At 41.6% G+C, this 12,593-nt stretch overlaps 1 long non-coding RNA gene across 3 annotated transcripts in view; it reads right to left on the bottom strand.

The window, feature by feature from the left end:
* Window positions 1-12,593, bottom strand: part of LOC148510574 (uncharacterized) — a 487,397-nt gene that overhangs the window by 365,987 nt on the left and 108,817 nt on the right. For all 3 annotated transcript variants that reach the window (XR_015869399.1, XR_015869401.1, XR_015869398.1), the window contains one exon: window positions 1,251-1,299. This is a non-coding gene — a long non-coding RNA (uncharacterized LOC148510574). The remainder of the gene's footprint in view (window positions 1-1,250; window positions 1,300-12,593) is intronic.

The following is a 12,593-nucleotide window of genomic DNA, read 5'->3' as shown; positions in this document are numbered from 1 at the left end:
TATGTTAGAGACCTACCCTACAGAGGTTACCTGGATATGGTGGGTAGGCCCATAACCTTGGCCATCATTATGCTAAAAACCTCTCTTTATTGCAACATTTTATTGCATAATGTATTTATATATATAATCAGTAATATGGAGTTGTGTACCTGTGATCTGTCTGTTTCTGTGCCTGCAATAATAGTCTCAACAGGTAGCACCTCTCATTATATATATTCAGGGTGTGCAGTCCAAAACCCCTGCTCTAGTCAGAATATAACAGTGAGAAACTGCCCTGATAGTGTCACATGAGAATAAACTAAGGGCTGTCTGTGATTGGAGCATCACACTGTTACGTTAAGGGAAGAGCACTGTCTCTTCGCTGTAATTTCTGGCCTACAGTAATAAAGGGCTGTTTTTCTTTTGGCTAGTAAAGACACAACGTACAGTAACTTCTTGTGGTACCTTCCTAATAGAAGCACCAGAAAAACTGTAATTCCCAGTAACATCTCTAAATCAATAAACCACATGATAAATACAGATCACAAATCCATAGAGTATGTGCCCTTAATTATTTTTTTTTAAAAAAAGACAATTTCTGTGCGTTTTTTACGGAAAAAAAAAAATCAGTTAAGTGGTTAATTATCCCAAAGGGACTTCCAACTCCCTTGGACCTAGGGTTTAGGATATGGACATAGAGCCTGATTCACTACGGATCGCAACTGCAAATGCAATAGCGATTACGCACGCAGCTGAACTCTGACAGTATGCTAATCCATTGCGATCGCTATTCCCTTGCAGCACTATACAAGGACGCCCACTTTACTTACTGTACCACACATCCGTAATGTTTAGCAAGACAGCTATACCATCGGTACTTGCACAAGCCCTGACCTTACTCAGAAATTGCTCTCAACCACGCACGCTATCAGGACTCGCGTAGGGCATCGCAGTGGATAATTTATACACGCCCCTGCAACGGCGTTGAAATGCACTGGCACTCCTGCGTTCGCCCGACCACCCCCCCGTCACCACTCACAAGCGGCACTTCCTGTCAATCACTCTGTGATGGGTCTGTGTAGTCACTGTGATCGCAGTCCTGATTGCTGTGGCTAGTTCACCAACGCACACTGCGTTGCATATTAGTCCGTAACAATCGGCCGATTGCTTGCATATTAGCAACTGCATTCCTTGCTGAATCAGGCCCATAAAACGTAAAAAGAAAATTCTAAAGCAATTTTAGTTACAAAATTTGGGTAATTCCCACTTACTTAGTGCTGCACCTCTGTGGCCACAGAACATCATTTAATCCTTGAAGATCTAAGTAAAGAAAAAGGGCCAAACATCAATAGACATCAATAGACTGAAGTAGACAATATAAACCATATGTTAGTATGATTCTCATTAACATACTGTGTATTGGGGGCAATTATCTTTAATGTAGTGGTTTCCATAGATAGGTACAATACAATCTAACAATCTGACAGTAAAGTGGCTGGATGTGGTGGGATTAATGCAGAACAGACTGCGCTTGTCCAGAGAACCACTGAGCTGCCATTAGTAACCACCATCCTTTCTGTGGGTTATTTAGATATCTAAGGAGAACCTTGGTTATATATTACCTTCCTTGGGATCTATCAGTGACAGCTGGAAATCATATTTCCATGAGTAATATCTGCTTAGTGCTGTGATAATGACCACATCAACTGATCAACAGATACACCCTGAAAACAAGGCATCTACCAGATGTGCTCACACGTCACTGATTCTCATACTGCCCTGTGCTTGTGGGTGAGTCTGATTAACACATTGATCTATTCGGACTAAGGGCCTGATTCAGCAAGGATCGCAGTTCGGCCAATTGTTGCGTACTGCGCATGTATCGCAGTGTGCATGTGCGAACTAGCTATTGCAATCGGGAATGCGATCGCAGAGGATACGCAGACCCATGACAGAGTGATTGACAGGGAGTGCCTTTTGTGGGTGGTAACGGAGGGTGGGTCAGGCAAATGCAGGTGCGCCAGTTCGTTGGGATGGCGTTACAGGGGCGTGCTTAAATTAGCCACTGCGATACCATACGCAGCCTGAGGCCTCAAAGCATGCGCTGAAGTAAGCAGTTCCTGTTTGAGGTCTGAGCTGCCTTACCTGTGCGTATGGGTCCGATGTTACTCGATGTTACCGATTATTTCGGTATGTAGCTAAAGTATATGGATGTGAGTAAGGGATAGTGGGCGTCCTTATGTTAGGGTGCTATTGCAATGCGAATGCAAACATTTACATATCAAAGCTGTTATTAGCAACTGCGCTACGTGCGTATAAGCAGAATAGCGATCCTTGCTGAGTCATGCCCTAAGGCCCTGATTCAGCAAGAAACACAATTGCAAAGCTGCACGCAGGCAGATTTGCAATTGCGTCCTTGCAATAATGCAAATGCCACAGGAGGTGTATGCTGGGATCACCATCGCCACAATTGATGGTCGCGATGGTGCACGGCGTCGGGCGGCCGGATAGCTGAGTAAGCCTGGCCTGCTTGCGAGCCTAGGATACTGATCAACGCAGATCCTGAACTTGCTACTCCCGGGACACGGGGTGGATACACCCCCATTTCTGGGAATGGCGCCTGTCCCCGCCCCATACTTTAAATGTCTCTGCCTGTCAATCAGGCAGAGCATTCAAGGGCTAGCGTATGTGTTAGCAGTACCCATTCTGCACACTCACAGAATGGGTTCTGCGCATGTGCAGACTCCTGATAATCAGGATCCACATTCAGCAATGCACTTGCGTGCACTTCTGAATTAGCCCCTAGATACTAAAAGAGTAGGACAAAAGCACTGGCAAGTATCTAATTGCTTGAACCTGGCCTCACCCACTGTTACTTGTTGGCATCACCACATGTTCTTGAAGCAAGGAACCATGAGGAAGAGATTGACAGAGGATTAGTGTTGCACACTTGTATTTACTGACTATGGACATGTATTTATTTCACATCAGGCTTCTAAAGATGTGTTGTCTTTAGCAACCAATCAGAATATAGCTATCATTTAACTAGTACATTCTATGAAATGCTAGCTGGAATCTGATTGGGCAAATCCTCCCACCTGGAGCTGTATACACTTGAGACTAGCCTTTATTCATTGAGTAAGGTGCTGAATTTACTGCTTATCTCTACTGCATACATATAGGGCTCTATTCACTGGGTATGTAGCAGTGTTACTAGAATGATCATGTGGATCAATAGATGTACACGTCATGAGCAGTATTAATAATGTAGACATGACATAGAGCTGCAGTGATACAATGGTCCTGGGGTTGTATATTAGTCATTGAGGTACATAATTTCCCAGGAGAACTGACTGTATATTAATAACATGCTAGTTATAGGATAGGAGGGCATTTATAATTTCTGACATGAGTCTTTTTGCTGGTTAAAAATTACATATCTGAATGTATAGAGTTTGTATGTTCTCCCCATTTTTGTGTGGTTATCCCCAGGTCTTGTACTGGTAGGTGAAGCGGTTGATGATTAAAAATGTATCCTAGTGTGTATAATACATGCCTACTCTCCCATCGCAGGAAGCTCCCCATTTTCAGGTAACCCCCCGCACCAACGGTAGAGTAGGCACTTCTCCCGCATTCCTGCCCACTTCCTAATGAAGAATGGGGAGAATTTTCCCAGAGATCGGGGGTCCCCGAGTAGGGGGTTGGGCTTAATGACGCAATATTACAAGAATCATGTAATTTGGCCTGCCCTCTATTTAAATATGCTCTATTCATGGGAATTTCTATTCGTGGCTTCATGACGCAAAACATCAGGCCCCACCCCCCATCGCTGCCCACCTGCTTCACCCGGGGAGACAAAGTGCATTGTGTGTGAGGGAATTTAGACTGTAAGCTCCAATGGTGCAGGGATTGATGTGAATGATCATATATTATTTACAGCGCTAAGTAACATAGTGGGTCTATATAATAAATAATAGCATGATTGTATTCACTGGATATGTACTGTGGCTACTTATGCTGAACAAACAGGCTAGTACTGGCTGATAATTTTACCTGCTTTTGGGTATATAATTAATTAATGCTTGATGGGTCACCCGAATTCTTTTTAATGATCACTGTTGCTGCCATTATCCATGCACAAGTTTTCAAAATAAGGGCAAACTGAAAAAAATTCTAGTTCAAGCATGTTTTATGTTTTTAGGTCTCACTAAGTTGCACAAAAATTAGGAACTCAATCGATGTATAGCAATTAATGGGAAATAACCCAATGTCCAACAAATCTATTGCAAGCAGTAATTCCCATAAGCTGTCTTCCTTTCAAAAGATTCCAAAAGAAAATAAATGATACCATCCTTTCATGATGCAATTTTGCAGTTGCAACTAATTAAACAACCTGAATTACAGCATAAACAGACTTCACACATTCCCTGGTCACATTTCCTCTCAACCAACCCCGCCACCAAAAAAAATAAAAAAAAAACAATAAAAAAACTCAAGAACAAACTACGTTCACAGCAATATAAAAGGGGGTGTCTGTGTAATGTGTTAATAAAAATACTTGAACTTAATTTCAACCTATGCTAGTGATGCCTCAACCTGCTCGGAATCATACTAAATAGGAGATTTGAAAAAAATTACAGCCAGCCCTTCAGAGATTATTTACACTGCACTTTGTCTATCACCACCTGTTTTCAGTGAAAGCCTGCAATAGGGGCTCACTCTGCAGTGACCCCACAACAGCAAAACCTTGATGGAAGCATTTTTTTGAATTTTTTTTAAGTCCTCGAGCATGTTTTGATTGAGGTTGATGGCAGACAAAAAGCAGCTAGTCTATTGTTACCATTTTGTTTTTGTTTTTTCATTTTAGTTGTACATTTACTTTTACCTTCTCTTTTTTACTTTTATTCTATTTACAAGAACGTTTCGCAATGCAATGACATTCCCATCGGTTTAGAAACACTGTCCAGAAGGAGAAAAGTCCATGAGTCCAAAATCTCGGAGTGTGTCAATTCCCTAAGTGTTCTATAGTAGAATGTAATCTCATATACACTTTATGTATTTACTTTACACTGTCATGTAATTATGGTAACCATATGTTGTACAGCGTATTCTTTCAATATTTTTCTAACCTCTGCCATCATAAAATGGTTAGATTTACCAGCTCAAATGTCAATCGCAGCTGTTTGTATCCTTTGAAAAGTAATCATATTCTCCCAATGAACAGAACACCCTAGGCCTGATCATATCAAATAACTACAGTATGAAAATGCAAAACATAGAAGGGGCCTATTATGAAGCTTATCACACAGGAGATTTCAGGGACATCTACTGTGCCCCGCTAAGTAATGCAGGATGCTGCAGAGCCCATGTTTTTGAAAAGGGACCACAGTCAAGCTTTTCGGAGCTTGACACCCTGATAACCTGCATTATACTGAGATGATGTTAGCCATTGTAGACTGTGGGCTACAGTGTTGCAAATATTTAGCTGGAGATGGATCTTCAAACTCTTCTTTGACAGCCTAAACTTGCACATGTGGGGCCCAATGGATGTTTCTTGTTAGAAATAAAATTAAACCTTTATTAGCTATGCATAAAAATGCCCCAATATGGGACATAACCAGCGAAATCGAGGTTAAAAGTAGGAAAAAATAAATAAATGTGAAAAAAACTGAAATTAGTGAAATAAAATTCGGAAGTACCCTTACAGTGTGACCCGATTCTTATTCTTAGGTCAGTATGTAGATGAACCTCTGGGTTAACACGCCCCTCTCTTTAAATTAGAGATGCTAGTAATTAGATTAAATTGCTTCTTATTTCATAAAACCACTCGCCTACAGTAATTTTTGTAGTTGCAGGATTGTAAATTCTAGCTGCAATTCAATCTCTTCATGCACATGCATGTATGAATTCTGCAGAACCTTATTTAGACATTGAATATGTGAATAACTTGTTTTACATTTGTCCTTATATACGGACAATATAAAGACCTCAGTTTGTATGTAATAGAGGGGTTATTCTCAGGTGCTGGTCGAATTAGGAAATATATTACATTGGACTTGAATATATTTATGAATTCATGTGAAATCTTAATTACAGTCTAGATATTAAATTTTATCCAATTGATACATATTACTCCGCATATGTTCTTATTCCCCTTATACAGTTAATTACTGTGGCTTTCCTCACTATTAGTATAGGGATTTATTGTCTGTTTATTCACAGAAGCCCCATAAAGATAGTGCTATATGGGGTAAATAAGGTCTTATGGTGCATACACACGGTCAGATTTTTCCTTCAGATATGAACGATAACGATTTAAAAATCGTTCAGTCGTTCATATCTGAAGGAAAATCTGACATATCTGACATACCTGAACGATGGACGATCAACGATGCGCGTTCCCGATGGTCAGATAACGATTTCTGACATCTGATGCGTTTGCAGTCAGACTTGGACGATTCCATTAATTTTAATGCAGTCAAAAATCGTTCAAATCGTTCAAAACTTTGGTAAAATCGTTCAAATCGTTCATCTGACAAATCTGACAAGTCTGACAAATCTGACCGTGCGTATGCTCAATTAGTGGTATTAAATTAATATTATCCTGCTGGGTAATAACATTATATTTGTATTCCCTATTGATGAAACATCACTCAATCCTAGCATACACGGAGCTCATCTCCATCATAAATATACCACTGCGGTCTCTATATATTTGAGCACCATGCAGGTCTGTTTATCATATATGCTGAGGTGTCTCAAAGGGTCCTACTTTAAATATACCAGGTTGGCTAACTGATACTGTAGTAACTGCACTACAAGTATTTCAAAACATCACATAGATACAATGTTGCAGGGTGTGGGTTTCAATTAACACCAGAGTTTCTACATGTCCGTATAATCTATTGCAGAGTAACATGGTGTAAACTATTATTCCATCTCAAATTGATATTATAACATTGTTTAGTTTACAACACATGTGGTGCACACAGCAGGCGTGCCGACGCACGTTTCGCAGTGAGTCAGCTTTATCAAGGCCTGACAATTTGAGATGGAAGGGGATACAGGGGGCAGTAGGTGACATAGAGCACGAGTCTGGTTGAGCCTATTTTGTATGATGATGATATTGGCTATATTCATACACACACAGGCATCTTCTGGACCATGTGCTCTCCTACATAATTATTGAATACCGACAGAAGACACTGTCTGCCCAGGAAGGATCAGTTTCTTCAGAGGAGTGATTACACGAATATGAAAGCCTCAGCCAGGTGAGGTTTATTATATAATAATTACTGGGGGCTGGCTGGAGCCTGAAAGAATACTAAGGGCTGGCTGGATGGACACTGGGGGCTTGCTGGAGGCAGGGCCGGGTTTCCTGCGAGGCCATGCCCCCTAATTCGGCGTGGAATATTAGCAATTAGTAAATTACGGGGAGGACACATTTTGACTGTTTGTACTTGGAGCCAGATTGTCTAGAAACGGCCCTGCCAGTACCCATCCCCAAATAGGTCCCTAGAGTTAGGACTTTTTAAAACAAATCAGCTTCTCTGTATTCTTAAGGGTTAATGATTTCTAAAACATATTAATAGCGAGCTCTCTGGCTGCCTGCCAAGGTCTGTGGCTGTGGGGTACGGAAGCTTTAACTAAATGGGTCATCTGGATTCCCCCTGTAAGATATGTTAAGAAGTACTGTATCCCCTGCAGAACACAGTAATGACTAATGATAATGATGTGTAAATTATCTTATGATTAACTGAAAACTATGAATTAAAAAAAATTATAATAATCTTATAATTGCAATTTATCTTTCAATAAAGCAATTGGATTGCACATTGTCTTAATATTCCAATAAAGCATTAATCTCAACAAATGAGTATATTATCCAACCGTTATCCAATATGAATGGCCTAGTGATGTTTCGGACATCCACAAAACCCCCCCAAAGAGTTTTGTTTTTTTTAATATAAAAACCCTGGTATTATTATATACAGGTAGGAGGGATGACAAACATGTAGACTGTCCTGTGGCGCAAAATGGAAGTTAGATGCTGTAATAATGCTGATCCAAAGATTATAATTCTATAATTATAATTACATTTTTTGGAACCAGAAAACATTACCATAAGAGTTATGTGTTTCCCCGTCTGTTCAAATAATTGTACTAGTTATTAATGAACCTACAGTATTCCTGAGAGACCAAATAGATTTTTCCACCACGTTTGAAGCTCTAGGCTGATTTAACTAAGCATTTGTGCATTTACTAATTCATTACGATAGGCTGATTTTGCTTGCACCTCCATACGCTGCGAGCAGAATCAGCCTTCTATGAGTTATTCCGCGTTGGAATCCGTTACGAACCACACTTCATTGAATATGCCCTCAAAACCATTGGCATATTTATAATGTGTGCATGGTGGCGTGGCAACCATCTTCCTGGGGGTTTTACCATACTTGCCTACTCTCCCGGGAACTGCGGGAGTCTCCTGATTTTTCGGATAACCCCCCGCACCCCTGGAAGAGTAGGTACCTCTACTGCATTTTGCCCACTTCCTAGTAAAGTGGTCAGAACAAGAAGAATCATTTTGTGGATCGGCGTTCAGGAGAGTAGGGGGTGGAGCTTGAAGATGTGATTCTATAAGAATTGTGTCATTGGCCCCACCCCCTATAGATGTGGTATTTGTGGGTAGGGGGTGGCAGCCAGAGAGTCGCCAAGTATTACTTAAGTAGACAAGTATGGGTTTTACACATGCATAACAGAGAAGTCTGAGGGAACATGGCATGGGCACCATGGTCCCAGAGACCTACGCATGGTACAAAGCCAGAGACTACTGCGCTGCCATCGGTGCAGAGGCCTGCACAGATCATGCACACGGGCTTTCTCCTCTCTTAAACCGCCTCTGCCAGAAACTGAGCGATAACAGTTACAAAATGGCTGCTATTAAAATTTTAAAATATGTAAAGAAAAGTAAAACTTTTTTTTGATATTGCATTTGCTGCCTTAATGGAGCTTCACCAATTATAGTTTACACTGATCTGACAACTAGAGATGACAGGTAAATGTATAGCAATGCAACCTCTTCAGTAGCTGTACCCACTACTGGCCTTGTACATATCATAGGTTACTAATATGTATGCATGTCCCTAAGAGGCAGAGGAGGAAGAAAAAGATCATTTATTACATAAAGCATTTTCAGTATATTCTGAAAGCAGAGCTGAGTAAGCCGCTATGGGGCCCTAGGCAAGATACTGGTTTGGCCCCAGAAACCCTCCCACCCGTTTGTGGCTATAACTGCAGAACAGAACCGGGCTAAAGCTTTGGGGGGCCCAGAGCACTGCAGGGGGGCCCTATGGGCCCCCAGAAGCTCTATGTCTGCATGTATGTACTGCTCTATGTCTGTATGTATGTACCTCTCTGTGCTATTGTGACCCCTCTGTCTGTATGTTCATCAGTATGGCCCTTTCCAGCCACGTGTTCATATTTTTGTGGCGCTCCCCCTTTGTATGTTTGTCAGTGTGCGTCTATCCTGCCACCTGTGTACCTTTTTGTTGCCCTACCCCTTTGTATATGTTATCAGTGTGTGTCCCTTACCTGCCACCTGTGTGTACATTATGGTATTCCACTAACCACCCTTCCACGCATTAAACTCATAGCCCAGTGGTTTACTTACCTAAGAGGCCACCATCTTATTCTTCTCTCACTGAGTCCTGGCCGGCTCCTCTGATGCTGTTAGAGATCCAGAAGACTCTTCAAAGGTCTTCACTGGTAACCAGGTGCCTGGAAGTGGTAGCACACACACGTTGGGTCCCTGTTCTGGTCCACCAGTGCCGCCTATGCTCCCCTCCACTCCGGATCCACCCTTGGGAATAATGGTGTGTCTCAGACAAGGGGGTCACCCAGGTTTTTATATGGCCTGGTCCGACCTCCACATTGGTCAATTTAATAATAATTTTGTTTTTTTTTAATCTCGGGGAGGGGGGCCCTGTGAGAGGGGGGCCCAGGGAATGTGCTGTCGTGCACAAAGTCATGCACATGAGCCTGACTGCTGCTGAAACTGTGACCCCCCCAGCTCTACCACATTTTAGATTATGGATGATGTAATGCAGGGTTAGTGTAGGGTTACGAGGGCAAAGGTCCTGGGCCTAATGATTTTTGGGCAGCTTACCGATTCATGGAGTCTTTCATTGTTCTGATGAGAAGGAGGTGTACTGTGTCAAAGAGAACATGAGGTAAAGTTCCCCATAGCAACCAATCAGCTTCTTGCTATTATTTTTTCGAGTACATTGTATAAAATGATAGGTATAATCTGATTGGTTGATGAGGGCACTTTCTCTACTTGTCCCCTTTAGAATGTTTTATACATTTCCACCATAACAATTTAGTAAAGTAGAGTATTTAAAATACAAGCAATAGAATGAGATCAATAACTACTTTTGATCAGCCTCATGTACTGTATATGAAGCTTGTGTTTCAACACTCTACAATCCAAAGCACAAAAAGGCTCTAATTGAAATCCTAGATAACCCATTTTATTCTTCGCCTTGTTGCAACATTTGTTAAGAATGGTTTCCTGGTAGTTTTCTATAATCTGTGTATATTACATATATATAATAATAATAAAAGCCTTTTATACAGAAAAACTTGATGATTGTAGTGTCATGATGGGTATTACATGCAGAGACGTAACGACATTTTGGTGCCCTGTGCCAGAAAGAGCATTGGAACACCCCTCCCCTATTTTTCAAATAGGGACATAAGCCGCGCATCCGAAAAAGGGGCCATGGCCTCATGGGGAAGGGCCAGGGAAGAGATAGGGGCGGCCAGGAGATGCTGGGGATAAAATAAGAGGAAGTTACAAGTGATAATGATAATAAACAGAAAATTGACAGACTCCAACAGTGCCCCCTGCCCTGCGGTGCACTGTGTCATGGCACAGGTCGCACTACCCTAGTTACGGCTCTGATTACATGGCACGAAGGTCCATTTTCAGCTCCACAAATATCTGGCTTTGATTCACAGCAAATTGTTCCTAGAATTTTTATTTCAAAAAGGGACATGAAAATAAAAATATGCATTCAAAGCCCAAATCACAAGACGGGTCTGACCAGTCACCAGACTGAAGTCCTGCTGCCCTTTACTTCAACTCTGACATAAAAGGTTCAGAAGCCGAATAAAGCCAATTCATCTTCCCTACAGGCCAAAGGATTTAACAAAGCCCTTAATATTTATGTTTTAGCTGAACTTTCTCTCACGTGTCAGAATTAAGTGGTCATGAACTGCTGGGATTGATACTATAGAAGTAAAGAGTAGTAGGGGGTGGCTTATAATGCTTGAAACAGAATCATTTGGTTGAGGGGGGGGGGGGGGGCGGCTGCCAAATGTGAGTAAGATGAATAAATAAATAGTGTGTCATTTTTTAATCTGTTTGCTAATATTGACTACAATTAATAGAGTGGGGGCATTTGAAAAAAAATATACAGGGCAGGCATAATTAAGCTCCCCCTATTCAGAGCCGTCTGTAGCCCAATCTAACAACCAAAACGTCAACAAATTTGGTAGGGAGACTAATTAGGACATGGAAGGATTCCTCGTAAAAATATTTTAGTGCAAAAAGTCACCGATAGCAGGAATATGGTAAAGTACAATGTGAGAACAGCATGAAAATGGACAGATATATATATTATATGTAGCATACAGTATTGGACCCGGGAAATGTTGGGTCTCCTCATTGTCTGCCCACCCGCTCTGCCCAGTCCTCCATTTTCTCTGCCTTGCTCCCCTTTCTACTGTTACCCACCCACTCCCCCGCTCCATCAGGGTTCCATCCCCACCGCTAAGTCGCACCCCCTGCTGTGCTCTCATAATAGTGTACATATTAATATATGTCATATTAATATTCCGTTTGACTGTTAATTAAGCTGACACTGAGGGCATCATGGTTGTCCTCCCCTGGTCCCCAGAGGTTCAAACCGCAGCTGTGATTTGTTATCTGTGGCTCACGCTCAGTCATGTCCCGCACTCTTTGGTATAGATTATCTCTCAACTTTCCAGAATCTTCTGGCTGATCATTGCTAAATATAATGCTCACCTTCAATATTGCCTATAATGGCAGAAGATGACAAATGCATTTAAAGTAACATGGCCTGCGATAGGTTGTCAGCGCTGCCGGGGATGGCAGGCGCTCACTTTGTACCTTAGTACCTTCTTTTTTTGTATGTTAATACTTTACTGTTGACATCTTAGAAAAAAAATGACCACACACTAACTGAACCATTTTGATGACATGGAGCATTAATGTCACAAGTGCCATTCACGTATTTAGGTGGACAGAGCAGTGAATATTATGATGACAGTAATTGTGTCTGTTCACTGAGGTAGGCGTGGCTTAATGACGCGGATCGCATCATCACAGCACAGCACCACCTACCTGTTAGAGAGACAAGTGCACCTGTGGGATTATTTTCTGATAGTCCAGGAAATCTTTCTGTGATTCTGGCCCCTACCTGCAATGCCGGGACAGTAGACAACTATAAATATGGCTGTAGAGGAGGAAAAAATGTTCCAAACAAATAGCGGAATAGGGAGATAAAACATTTAAAACACCTGACCTAATA

This window comes from Taudactylus pleione, unplaced genomic scaffold, assembly GCF_031769625.1.
Source record: "Taudactylus pleione unplaced genomic scaffold, aTauple2 ptg000316l, whole genome shotgun sequence".
Taxonomy (NCBI): Eukaryota; Metazoa; Chordata; class Amphibia; order Anura; family Myobatrachidae; genus Taudactylus; species Taudactylus pleione.
Note: the sequence above shows the minus strand (reverse complement) of the source record. Positions and strands in the feature narration are given on the sequence as shown.